Source organism: Choloepus didactylus, chromosome 2 (assembly GCF_015220235.1).
Source record: "Choloepus didactylus isolate mChoDid1 chromosome 2, mChoDid1.pri, whole genome shotgun sequence".
Classification (NCBI taxonomy): domain Eukaryota; kingdom Metazoa; phylum Chordata; class Mammalia; order Pilosa; family Megalonychidae; genus Choloepus; species Choloepus didactylus.
Genome location: NC_051308.1, coordinates 230,310,381 through 230,324,678, shown reverse-complemented (window position 1 = coordinate 230,324,678; position 14,298 = coordinate 230,310,381). Strand labels below are relative to the sequence as shown.

Sequence of the window (14,298 nt, the reverse complement as noted above, 5' to 3'; positions counted from 1 at the left end):
TGAAAATAGAAACTAAACTTTTTTTTACTTTGCATGCCTTCAATTACTATTAAATATTAACATTTTCTGTGTCTTTCAACATATTTTTAATACTAAAATTAAAAACTCAAGGTACAGGTACTTTGTTGTCATTATCTGGTATATTCTATTCTGATTGAAGTAGAGATTGGGGGGCAGAGAGATACATTTCTTGGTTCTTAATATTCATATTTACATGAAGCTTTACATTTTTCAAAATACATATGGTCTTGAGCTATAAGCATTTGGGATTTTTATGAATTGAATCCAACTTAAATACATATATTTCTACTCAACCAACAAACTTAAACATGTAGATGCCCCAGACATGGGACATAAAGATGAATCCAACTCATCTCTACTTTCGAGGAATTTCTAACCTAGTGAGAAGATGCAAGTAAATTAAAAAAAATTATAATGTGTGATAAGTACGATACTAGTCTTCTGCCTCATTTGACAAGAGTCTGAAACCAACTACACAATTGTGGCAGAAAATATTGCTATTAATCTACAACAAATAGGTTCTAGAAGGATTTATGAATGCTCAGCTTCACAGTAGCCTGGGTAAAGCTGTTCACATTCAGTCTGAGGACCAGGGCTGCCAAGCCAGTTTTCTAATGCCTTTTGATTTGGGTTAAAACAAAGGGGTGGGGGTGGAGGAGGTGTGATAGGCAGATTGAAGTAAAGGCCAGGGAATCAGTCTCCATAGAGAGCATTTGCCCCCACTGCCATTTATACTGCCAAGGGGCCACTGAGGAGACAGTCCTGGGACTTACTGACAGTACTCTTGGACTTGGTCTTGGCTGTCCAGGTTGTGCTTCACTGCTCAAGCCTCCAGCCTGGGCTAGCCGAGGCATCTCGTACCACCTGTCTGGATTCCACAGCCCCGTCTTCCAGGAAGTCTGAGGTACAAGACACAGATACCTGTTCAAGAGAGAACAAATCAACATACACACTCACAGTCAACACAGGAGGCTGTCCCTTCATTTTCAGACGGATGAGTCAGGGAAGACCAGTGTGCAAATGTTGGGGGAGAGGCCATGCTGCAAACATTGGGGAAAATACATACCATCACCAACAAATCCCTGACAACATGTTTTCTACAGGAGATAGGTAACCCTCGGCTTAGTATAGCCAGAAGTGCCTCCCAAATGTCTTTTAAACTCCACAGACTATGTCCAATGGGCAGCAATTGAATAATGGATTTTAAAAGGAGGGCTCAGTGTCTATCCCAGAACTTCCAAATTAAAGTCTGTAGGGTTGGATCCTGGGAACCACCCCTTTAGTAACTCCCCAGGGGCTACTAAGGATCAGCCAAGCTAAGAACTCCTAGGCTGGGCTAGGTCATTTCAAGGTCGCTTCTAATACCAGTGGCCCATGATTCTGTCAGTCTCTCCAGACCATCCCACTGACTGGCCTCCAAACCTGCCCTGGGCCATTCTGCTCCCAAATCTTTCCTTGGGCTCCCTCCTCACCAACCCCAGCTCTACATGCCAGGAGGCCACCTTTTGGTTTCAGCTTCAACTCCAGCCTTCCCGATGTCACTGCTGGAAGTGACCTCTCCCTTCTCTGGGTTTCCCCGGTTCATTATCTCCTCTGAGTTTTCATAGAAGAAACACTCCTATATGGAGTGGAAAGAACATAGGATTTGGAATCAGAAATTATGAGTGGATTGTAATTTCCCCAAGCTTCAATCTTCCTACTCACAAATGAAAATAACTGCTTCACAAGGGGTTGTTGTGAAGAATCAGATGAGGTAACATGCTTCAGGAATGTTTTGACAACTGTAAAACAAGCACAAATGCTAATTTTCATGTTAGTATCTACCCAATTTATAAGTCATTTCTCCCTTCATTTGTTCCACAGACATTTATCAAGCACCTGCTTTGTGCCAGGCCCTGGGGATATAAAAATAAGGATATGCTCACTGTCCTCAAGGAGCTCTCAGTCCAGTGGTGGTGGAGTGGGCACAGATAAGATTCAGAGAAATCTAGACTTCTGCAAGATTAGCACAACTGTCTTTTTCAGCAATGAATCTCCAGTGCCTAAAACAGAGCCTGACACATGGCAGGCATTCAATAAAGGCTTATGGAACAAGTAAATGAATGAATAAAAGTAAAGGGTATGACAGAATACAGATTGAGGATGGGGGAAGGCTTCTAGAAACTAACATGAAAGGAGAGGCTCACAGGGCTGGGTAGGAGAGGATCAGCTAGGGGAAGGAGCATTCTCTGGAGCCAGTGTGCAGCTGGCCTCCTTGATACTCCAGTCCGTGCTCCCCTGGTGCCTAGCCATGGGCCCTGCACTCAGCAGGTGCCAACAGAGAACAAGTGAAGGCCTCCCCCAAAAGGACACTGTTAAAGATCCTGCTTTAAAGAAACAAAACAAACTGAGGTCATTTGGGTTACCCAAGCCCTTCAGCCAGTTCACAGTGACATGTCTCACAATGATGCCATCGCCAAAGAGCTTGGCATGATTTTCAGAGCTCCTTGCAGCACTCTGCATAGAGCTGGCAAGCACAGATTAGTTCAGTCCATCTGCTTTGGTCCTCAGCCACATATTTCAGAGCAGGTCTCTCATTACCTTAATCAAGATAATGTATTCCTAGTAGCAAGGGCCTTTGCAGACCAGGTTGGGTGCTTGGTTCCTAAATATTTTACATTCTTACAAGGACAGAAGCCCAGTCTATGGGTGAGGCAACCATTGTCATAAGTAACCAAATACCCTTATGGCCCTTGCTCAGGTTCCTTTCTGGGACCGCTTGTCTGATTGAAAATACCATGACCTGGGCTTGGAGACTAAGTCTGTGGGAGAGCTATAGCCTTGAGGACATTTGTCAGGACATTTCGGGGTCCTTCTACAAGCTCTGTCCTTGGATATATCCAACAAGGGAAATGGAGCCCTGTGACCAGGATGGTTTACGTGTTCCCTGTCTGAAGAAGGAGACTGGACAATCTCTTAGGACCCTTTTAATTTGACTCCACAGCCCATCAGGGGCTGGGTCTTTCTTGCTTGTAACTGAGGACTTTGCTAAAAGCAAGCACTAGCTTGGAGTATGAGCAGACTCATTCCTGCAAAACATTCTAATTTTTTGTGCCACGGGGCTCTCTGACATGGCCAGCTACCCAGGCTGCATGAGACTGCAGTTTTGCACCAACCACACTTGGGACCAGGTGAGTAAGTGTGCTGCATAAGAACTCTGGCCCTTGGAGCACCTCCTCACTTATTAAATGCTTAGTGTGTTCCTCTGCTGGGGCTTGATAGGACAAGGTAGTTGTACAAGTGGGTGTGTGTGCAGATTACTGCACAAGCCAGATGACATTTTGTCTACCTGACGGAGATCCCAGAATTAGCAATATTTCGTTCAAAACTCATACAGGGTGATCTGCTTGCTGCACCAACCTGTTCAGCTCCCCCCTCCCCTACTCCAACTACTGTTCAATCTCTACTACATTTAAATTTGTCTTTATTTTTCTTGATTTTTTATTACTACTTGAAATTGTCTTATTTATGGATTTCTTTGTTCATCAGCTATTTCCCTCCCCCACTCCCAACCCCAATATAAGGTCCATGAGAGCAGGGACCTGTCTGTAGCTCTGACACCCAGTGTCTGGGTGGTAATATTTATTGAATAAATAAAGGAATTTCTCATGGACCCACAAGCATATCCCTAGTGAGTAGTTTCTGGCCTCTTGAAAATGGCAACTGTTCTGGTTTGCTAATACTGCCAGAATGCAAAACACCAGAAATGGATTGGCTTTTATAAAAGGGGGTTTATTTGGTTACAAAGCTACAGTCTGAAGGCCATAAAGTGTCCACAATAAGGCATCAACAATCGAGTACCTTCATTGGAGGATGGCCAGAGACATCCGGAAAACCTCTGTTAGCTGGGAAGCCACGTGGCTGGCATCTGCTCTGGAGTTCTAGTTTCAAAATGGCTCTTTCCCAGGATGTTCCTCTCTAGGCTGCAGCAGCAAGCTCCTTCTTATGTCAGGCTCTAATAAACTAATCAAGGCCCACGATGAATGGGCAGGGCTGCACCTCCATGGAAATTATCTAATCAGAGTTATCACCTACAGCTGGGTGAGTCACATCTCCATGCAAACAACCTAATCCAAAGGTTCCAACTTAATCAACAGTAATACATCTGCCCTCACAAGATTGCATCAAAGAACGTGGCATTTTGGGGGACATAATACATCCAAACTGGCACGGCAACCTAAAGGTATATTACCTAAGTGGAAGTAGAGTCCCCAGCTTCCTGGAAGCATCTTCTCATTGCTCATCCTGCTGACTTAACTTCAAAGACTAGAAGGTAACATGAGCCACATGAAGTTATTTAAGATGCCAGGACAAAATGAGCTCTTGGTGGAGTGTGGTGGGTGATGATGCCTCTCCTCCCCGCCTCCCCTTCCTCTCCTGTTCCTCCAGCTAGACTATCTGGCTCAATCCCAAGCATTCCACCTACCAGCCAGGACACCTTGGGCAAGTTATTTAACCTCTCGGTGCCTCAGTTTCCCAGTATTTGGTTAGTGTGCTTGCCTCCCAGGGTTAGGAGCATTAAAAGGGTTAATACCCATGAAGCACTTAGTAAGCATTCTCAAGGATCACTGCCCTTCTTAACAACTTGGAAAGGTAGGTGTTTACTCCCATTTTTAAAATGGTGAGGTTAAGGAAAATGGATGGAGGTAGACTCACAAGGTGCTTCATATGCAGTCTTGGAGTGACAGGCTTGCCCCTGAGCAATGTGCCTTGTCTGGCGAGCCACCAAGGGCTCTCTGCCCACTGCCAGCATAGGCTTCTGTCCACATATCCACGTCTGCTTTGCCAGTCCCCAAAGTGCTCCTCCTTGGGTCCTTCCCTTCAGGCTCTTTGATTAATCCACAGCACCACCTGGTGTACATTCTAGAAGAGCTGTGCAGCCATTCACCCAGCCAATCGACATGTGTAATTAAACAGAGTTAAAATGTGGGGCACTTACAGATCAGGTGGGATTTATCCCAGGTATGCAAGGGTGGTTCGATATGAGAAAATCATTGATGTAATACATCACATTAACAGAATGAAGGAGCAAAACCATGTGATCATCTCAATTGACACAGAAAAGGCATTTGACAAAACCCAGTACCATTTCTTGATAAAAGGACTTAGAAAAGTAGGAATAGAAGAAACCTTCCTCAACATGATAAAGGACATATATGAAAAACCTACAGATAGCATCATACTTAATGGTGAAAGACTGAAAGTTTCTCCCCTAAGATCAGGAACAAAACAAAGATGGCCACTGACATCACTATTATTGGACATTGTACTGAAAGTTCTAGCCAGAGCAATTAGGCAAGAAAAAGAAATAAAAGGCATGCAATTGGAAAGGAAGAAGTAAAACTTTTCCTATTTGCAGATAAGCTGATCCTATACACAAGATAATCCTGAAAAATCCACAACAGAGCTCCAAGAGTTAATAAATGAATTCAGCAAAGTAGTGGGGCACAGGATCAAGACCCACAAATCAGCAGTGTTCCTATACACTAGTGATAAACAATCAGAGGAAGAACTCAAGGAAAAAAATACATTTACAATAGCAAATAAAAGAATCAAATATCTAGGAATAACTCTAACCAAGGAAGAAAGGACATGTACATAGAAAACTACAAAGCATTGCTAGAAGAAACTAAAGAAGACCTAAATAAATGGAAGAACATTCTTTTATTCATGGATTGGAAAAATAAATATTGCCAAGATATCAATTCCACCCAAAGAAATTTGCAGAGTCGATGTAATCCCAATCAAAATTCTAACAACAATCTTTGCAGAAATGGAAAAGCCAATTGTCAAATCTATACGGAAGGGTAAGGGGCCCCAAATAGCCAAAGCCATTTTGAAAAAGAAAAATGGAGTTGGAGGACTCACACTTCTCGATCCTAAAACTTTTTACAAAGTCACAGTAATCATGTGGTACTGGCCCAAGGACAGACATAGACTAATGGAATAGAATTGAAATCTCAGGAATCATCCCTCACATTTATGGCCAACTGATTTTTTAAAATTCATTTTTATTGAGGTATATTCACATACCTTGCAGTCATACAAAACAAAGCATACATTCAATTGTTTACAGTACCATTATATAGTTGTGCATTCATCACCAAAATTAATTTTTGACATTTTCATTACCACACACACAAATACGATAAGAATAAAAACCAAAGTGAAAAAGAATAACCAAAGTAAAAAAGAACACTAGGCACCTTCCTTTCCACCCCCCACCCCGTTTTTCTACTCCTCCATCCGTAAACTGGACAAAGGGGAGTGTGGTCCATATGGCTTTCCCAATCACACTGTCACCCCTCATAAACTACATTTTTATACAATCATCTACAAGATTCATGGGTTCTGGGTTGTAGTTTGATAGTTTCAGGTATTTAGTGCTAGCTATTCCAATTCATTAGAACCTAAAAAGGGTTGTCTATATTGTGCATGAGAGTGCCCACCAGAGTGACCTCTTGGCTCCTTTTGGAATCTCTCTGCCACTGAAGCTTATTTCATTTCCTTTCACATCCCCCTTTTTGGTCAAGAAGATGTTCTCCATCCCATGATGCCGGGTCTAGATTCCTCCCCAGGAGTCATATTCCACGTTGCCAGGGAGATTCACTCCCCTGGGTGTCAGATCCCACATAGGGAGGAGGGCAGTGATTTCACCTGCCAAGTTGACTTAGCTAGAGAGAGAGGGCCACATCTGAGCAACAATGAGGCATTCAGGAGGAGGCTCTTAGGCACAATTATAGGGAGGCCTAGCCTCTCCTTTGCAGCAAAAGTCTTGCCAAGGGCAAGTCCCGTGGTAGAGGGCTCAGCCCATCAAACCAGCAGTCCCCTATGTCTGTGAGCACATCAGCAACCATCGAGGTGGGGAAGCCCAACACCCCTGCATTCTCCACCAGCTCCTCAAGGGGTATCTGCATATTTTTTTCATTTTTTTAATTAACTCTTTTTTAAAAAAATTAACTATATAAAAAATTTTAAAAAAGATATAAAATAAAAAAACATTTCAAACAAACCATAACAAGGGAGTAAGAAAAAGACAACTAACCTAAAATAACTACTTTACTTCCAACATGTTCCTACTCTACCCCAAGGAAATAACCTAATATAGCAACATTTCTGTGAACTTGTTCCTACCATACCCATCAGAAATTAGCAAACCATAGTCATTCCTGGGCACTCTCAGAACATTAAATTTACCCACAATAGCTTATCTGTTCTTATTCAGTTATCTTTCCCCCTTCATTAATTGCTCTCTATCGCTAGTTCCCCTACATTCTACATTATAAACCATTTATTTTAGGAGTGTGTTGCTTAACACATTAACATTCTACATTATAAACCATTTATTTTAGGAGTGTGTTGTTTAACCTCCAGGTTAAACATGGAGGTGTTTTTGTGAATTTTCTAAGTCTCTGATGGTTATTGACTTCTATTTGTATTCCACTGTCGTCAGAGAATGTGCTTTGAATAATTTCAATTTTTTTTTTTAATTTATTGAGCCTTGTTTTTGTCCCAGCATATAGTCTGTTCTAGAGAAAGTTCTGTGATCACTAGAGAAGAATATGTATCCTGGTGATTTGGGATGTAATGTTCTATATATGTCTGTTAAATCAAATTCATTTATCAGATTGTTTAGGTTTTCAATTTCCTTGTTGGTCTTCTGTCTGGTTGATCTATCTATAGGAGAGAGTGATGTGTTGAAGTCTCCCACAATTATTGTGGAAACATCCATTGCTTCCTTTAGTTTTGCCAGTGTTTCTCTCATGTATTTTGTGGCACCATGATTGGGTGCATAAACATTTGTGATTGTTATTTCTTCTTGTTGAATTGCCCCTTTTATTAGTATGTAGTGGCCTTCTTTGTCTCTCATAACATCCTTGCATTTAAAGTCTGTTTTATCTGAGATTAACATCGCTACTCCTGCTTTCTTTTGGTTGTAGCTTGCATGAAATATTTTTTCCATCCTTTCACTTTCAATTTATTTGTGTCCCTGTGTCTAAGAGGAGTCTCTTGTATGCAACATATTGATGGTTCATATTTTCTGATCCATTCTGCCAACCTATATCTTTTAACTGGGGAGTTTAATCCATTTACATTCAAAGTTAGTACTATGAAGGCATTTCTTGAATCACCCATCTTATCCTTTGGTTTATGTTTGTCAGATACATTTCTTCCCTCTCTCTCTTATTGTCCTTTAATGAATCAATATTGAATCTCTTTAGTACTGAACCTTTTTCTATTTCTCTCTCTCCTTTCTTTGTTTCTCTGTCAGTAAGGCTCCCTTTAGTATCTGAAGTAGGGCAGATCTTTTATTAGCAAAATCTCTCAGCATTTGATTGTGAAAAATTTAAGCTCTCCCTCAAATTTGAAGGAGAGCTTTGCAAGATAAAGTATTCTTGGCTGGAAATTTTTCTCTCTCAGAATTTTAAATAGGTCATGCCACTGCCTTCTTGCCTCCATGGTGGCCGATGAGTAGTCACTATTTAGTCTTATGTTGTTTCCTTTGCACATGGTGAATTGCTTTTCTCTTGCTGGTTTCAAAACTTGCTTCTTCTCTTCAGTATTTGACAGTCTGATCAGAATATGTCTTGGGAGTGGGTTTATCTGGATTTATTCTATTTGGAGTTCGCTGGGCATTTATGTTTTGTGTATTTATATTGTGTAGAAGGTTTGGGATTTTTTCCCCAACAACTTCTTTGAATACTCTTTCTAGACCTTTACCCTTCTCTTCCCCTTCTGGGACACCAATGAGCCTTATATTTGGACGTTTTGTTTTATCTTTCATATCCCTGAGGTCCATTTTTATTTTTTCAATTTTTTCCCCCATTCTTTCTTTTGTTCTTTCATTTTCCATTCTGTGTTCCTCGAGGTCACTGATTCATTGTTCAGCTTCCTCTAGTCTTGTACTACAAGTATCCAGAATCTTTTTTATTTGGTCAACGGTTTCCTTTATTTCCATAAGATCATCTATTTTTTTTATTTACTCTTGAAATTTCTTCTTTATGCTCTTCTAGGGTCTTCTTCATGTCCTTTATATCCTGTGCCATGCTCTCATTGCTTGTCTTTAGTTCTTTGATTAATTGCTCCAAGTACTGTGTCTTCTCTGATCTTTTGATTTGGGTGTTTGGGTTTGGGTTATCCATATCATCTGTTTTTTTCATATGTTTTTAAATTTTCTGTTGTTTTTGGTCTTTGGCATTTGCTTTACTTGATAGGGTTCTTTTAGGATATGTAGGATTATTCAAAGACTAATCTCTGATTTGTCAGATCTACAGCTTGGTGGCGTACACTTTCTCTAACCCGCAGATGGTGTCCTGAGTCACCTATTCCCCTCAAGTCAGTTCTCCCCAACTTTGTCTTTGTGGTGTGTGGGGGTCTGATTCTTGTGGGGTCCAATTGGTGCACCAAGTTTGGGTGTGTTGTTTGTGCTGTCCACCATGAATGTGGGGCATGTGTCTGAGCAGTTAGGGAGGGAGGGCAGCTTTAATAATGAAACTTCCCTGGTGTTCCTGGAGATTTAAGGCTGTTGCAAGAGTCTAAATGTTCATTTCATTCTCACCGCAGATTGTCTCTGCTGCTGACCCACAAGTCCTTGGCACTGGTGTATGGTCCCAGGGATTTCTGAGTGGGTCCCTCTTCCAAGCCGTGCCCTTCTAGGGTCTCTGCTGAGGGAAGGTTGTGCTACGTCACAAGTGCACATCATCCCTCATGGGAAGTTCTGGGCCACTGGGCCATGTAGGTGTATGCCCAGCCTGCTGTAAGGATGGCTGTATGTGGCGTGTTAATTTCCCTCTTTTTGCACAGCTCCGTCTGCTCCTGGACAATTAGCTGTGGTGCACAAAAGACTATTGTCCACACCCGATATTGTGGTGTGTGTGCATATTGCTGGAAACAGTTCCCATCAAACTGGGTTTTTTGGTGCGGCTCTGGGCTGTGGCGCCGACACCAGGAAGGGGCATTCCCAGCCCGCCGGGAAGATGGCTGAAAGGGGCGTGGTTATTTTCCCCTTTTGGCTCACCTCTATCTTTCTTGCTTTGAGACAATTAGCAGAGGGTGCATGAAAGGCTATCGTCCACACCAGATATTGAGGCACAGTCCATTCCTGCCACGCTTCACTGTGCAGTTCTTGCTGCTGTATCTGCAGCCATGTTTGGATTTTTTAAAAAAGAACTAGTCTGCCTCCAAATGCCAACCCATGGTTTCCCCACACCACAGTGTGGCTGCTGGATATTCAGGAGGCTTACTCACTCATTTCAGAAAGCGGACTCCTGGTTTCACCAAGTGCATGGTTGCTGTGGATTTAGCAGACCTTGTCCAGCTGGTGCATTGCTGGAACTGGTGTTCTGGGTCACTTGCTGGCTTTTATCTAGTATTTTTCATGGAGGTGTTTTTTTGCCCTGTCTCTCCTAGCTGCCATCTTAGGTTGTCCCCCAACCTATTTTTGACAAGGAGGCAAAGACCACTCATTTGGGAAAGAATAGTCTCCTCAACAAATGGTGCTGGGAAAACTGGATTTCCATTTGCAAAAGATTGAAGGTGGACCCCTACCTCACACCATATACAAAAATCTACTCAAGTTGGGTCAAAGACCTAAATAGAAAAGGTGGAAATACAGAACTCCTGGAAGAAAACGTAGGGAAGCATCTTCAAAACCTTGTGTTAGGCAATGGTTTCTTACACTATATGCCCAAATCACACACAACAACAAAAAAATAGATAAATGGGACCTCATCAAAATTAAAAACTTTTGTGCCTCAAAGGATTTTTTCATGAAAGTAAAATAACAGCCTACACAATAGGAGAAAATGTTTGGAAACTACATATCTGATAAGCATTTAATATCCAGAATATTTAAAGAAATCCTTCAACTCAACAACAAAAAGACAGCAACCAAATCTAAAAATGAGCAAAAGACTTGAATGGACATTTCTCCAAAGAAGATAAATGAATGGCCAAAAAGCACATGAAAAGAGGTTCAATGTCATTAGCCTTTAGGGAAATGCAAATCAAAACCATGATGAGATACCATTTCACAGCCACTTGAATGGCTACTATTAAAAAATGGGAAATTACAAGTGTTGGAGAGCATGTGGAAAAATAGGAACACAGTCATTGCTGGTTGGAATATAAAATGGTGCAACCACTGTGGAAGACAGTTTGGTAGATCCTCAGAAAGTTAAACATAGAATTACTACATAACCCAGCCTTCCCACTTCTAGGTATATACCCCAAAGTATTGAAAACAGAGATTAGAACTGATATTTGTGCACCGATGATCATAGCAGCAACATTCACAATTGTCAAAATATGAAAGCCACCCACATGTCCATCAGCCAATGAATAGATAAACAAAATGTAGTATATACACACCATGGAATATTATTTAGCTGTAAAAAGGAATGAAGTTCTGATACATGCAACAACATGGATGAACTCTGAAGACAACATGTTGAGTGAAAGAAGCCAGACACAAAAAGACAAATATTGTATGATCTCATGTGATATGAAATAATTAGAAAAAGCAAACACATACAGTTTAGAATATAAGTTACTAGGGGACACGGTGGGGACAGGAAATTGGAAGTTAAGGCTTAAAATATACAGGGTTTGTATTTGGGATGATGGAAAAGTTTTGGTAATGGATTGTGGAAATGGTAGCACAACACTGTGAATGTAATTAAAGGCACTGAATTATATACTTGAATGTGGTTAAAAGGGGAAATTTTAGGCTTCATATATTTTATACATTGTTATTTATATATATATAATATATTCTTTACTAGAATAAAAACTTTAAAAATAAAATCCAAGGAACTACACAACACAATCAGTGAACCCTAAGTGAAACCATGAACTATAGTTAATAGTAAAATTATAAAAATATGCTTCCATCAATTGCAAGAAATGTACCACACCAATTCAAGGTGATAATAATAGGGTGATATATGGGAACTCTGTATTTTATGTGTGATTTTTTCTGTAAACTGACAACTTCTCTTTTAAAAAAAAATCTATTGAACTCCTTGCTGTGAAGTGCCTGTAGGTCAAGCCTATTCCCATGCAACAGAAATAAGTGAAAAGGAAGGGGCTCTGTTTTGCACTTGGCCTCCCTATACTATTCTCTGGCCTGGCCTGTCTCTCTGTTCCAAAGCTGCACTGTGTTGTAATGAGAGTGAAGGTGCCCAGAGAACTTCCATAAATGTGGTTACCTGTGTCAACAGTTTTTTTCTGTGGGAACTGGGATGCATTTCTAGCTGAAATGGGAAGGGACAAGGAGAGTGCATCTAACTTGTTCTTGGTGTCCATAGGAACTTCATAGATGGAATCTCATTGGATCTTTTTTTTAATGCATTTTTATTGTGAACTTCAACATATATACATAACAGTGATAACTTTCAAAGTATGATTTAACAAATAGTCAGAGAGCAAATTTCAAAGAATGTCATGGGTCACAGTTCCACAACTTAAGCTATTTCCATTATTGTAAAATACACATACAGAAAGTGTTAACTTTTTGATGTAAAGCCCAACAAGCAGTTATATAGGTGATTTCAAAAACTGCTATGGGTTACATTTCCACAGTTTTAGTTCTTTTCTTACTATGATATATCGGGTATATACAGAAAAGTGAAGACTTTCAAAGCACAATTCAATGAGTAGCTATAGAGCAAATTTCAAAGACTATTATAGCTTACAGTTCCACCATGTCATTCACCTCCTTCCGGCTATTCCAATGCCCTGGCATGTAAAAATATATATATATATATTTGTATAAAGTTTCAGTATTCATAGACCTTTGTTAAATCTTATTTGTTGCTACCCCTTCCTCTCACTTAATCTCTTTCTCCATCTTCAGGGGTGTCTAGGCAGCGATCTCCCTAACTTGTTCATATTGAAAGGGGGTGTTAACAGTATGGGGAAAGGGGCTGCATCTTATTGTTGATCTTAAAGAGGCTGTTGCCTCTGGGTTTTAGGACTTGTCTGGCATAGGAACTCTCTGGTGGATCTAAGTTTCTGAGAGGTAACAGTGAGTAATATTGCTGGTAGGATTGTATAATGGTACAGCCACTCTGGAAGACAGTTTGGCAGTTTCTCAGAAAATTAGATATTGAATTACTCTATGATCTAGCAATTCCACTTCTGGCTATATACCCAGAAGATTTGAAAGCAGTGACATGAATAGACATTTATATACTGATGTTCACAGCAGTGTTGTACACAATTGCTGAGAGATGGAAACAATACAAGCATCCTTCAACAGACAAGTAGATAAACAAAATGTGGTATATTCATATGATGGAAGCAACAAGGTCTTGAAACATGGCAACATGGATGAACCTTGAAGATACAATTCTGAGTGAAATAACTCAGACACAAAAGGAGAGATATTGAATGTTACCACTTCTATGAACTATCTGAACAATGTAAAATCAGTGTCTTATACCATAAAAATATTGGGGACCTAGTGATAGACAGTAGCTAGTGAGGGGGAATGATAATCTAATATGTTCAGATATGTTAATGACGGTGAATTCAAAGATATGGTAATGGATAAGGGTGACGATTGTTAAACTTAAACCTTTCAAAGTGCTCCTATGCCAGCTAAGTCCCAAAACCCAGAGGCAATAGCCTCTTCAAGAACATCAACCAGATATGTCCTCTCTGCTCATAAAGTTGACACCCCTTTTCAACATGAATAGGTTAGGGTGATCACTGCCTAGACATCCCTGAAGATCGGGAATGTGATTAAACTAGGGGAAGGGGTAGCAACAGACAAGATGGAATTTGACAAAGAATTATGAATACTGAATCTTTATATAATTTGCTTTTTCTTAGTTGCTAGGGTATTAGAATAGATAGAAGGATAGAATTGAAATGGTGGAACTGTAACCTAGAACATCCTTTGAAGTTTGTTCTATAGCTACTTGTTAAACTGTAATTTGAAAGCCGTACCTTTTTGTATATTTGTTATATTTGACAATAAGGAAATAACTGAAACTATGGTACTATAACACAATAACTTTGGAAATTTCCTATATATCTACTTGTTAAATCATACTTTGAAAGATATTACCTTTTTGTGTATCTGTTATATTTCATAATAAGGGAATAACTGAAACTGTGTAACTGTAACCTATAATATTCTTTGAAATTTGCTAACTACTTGTTAAATTGCACTTGGAAAGTTATCACTTTTATGTATGTATGTTATATTCTACAATTTAAAAAAATATGAGG

The 14,298-nt window shown here is 40.2% G+C and overlaps 1 long non-coding RNA gene across 2 annotated transcripts in view; it reads right to left on the bottom strand.

The window, feature by feature from the left end:
- Positions 1-423: 423 nt before the first annotated feature.
- LOC119527846 overlaps positions 424-14,298 on the bottom strand; it is a 77,682-nt gene continuing 63,807 nt past the window's right edge. For both annotated transcript variants that reach the window (XR_005215486.1, XR_005215487.1), the window contains exon 3: positions 424-942. This is a non-coding gene — a long non-coding RNA (uncharacterized LOC119527846). The remainder of the gene's footprint in view (positions 943-14,298) is intronic.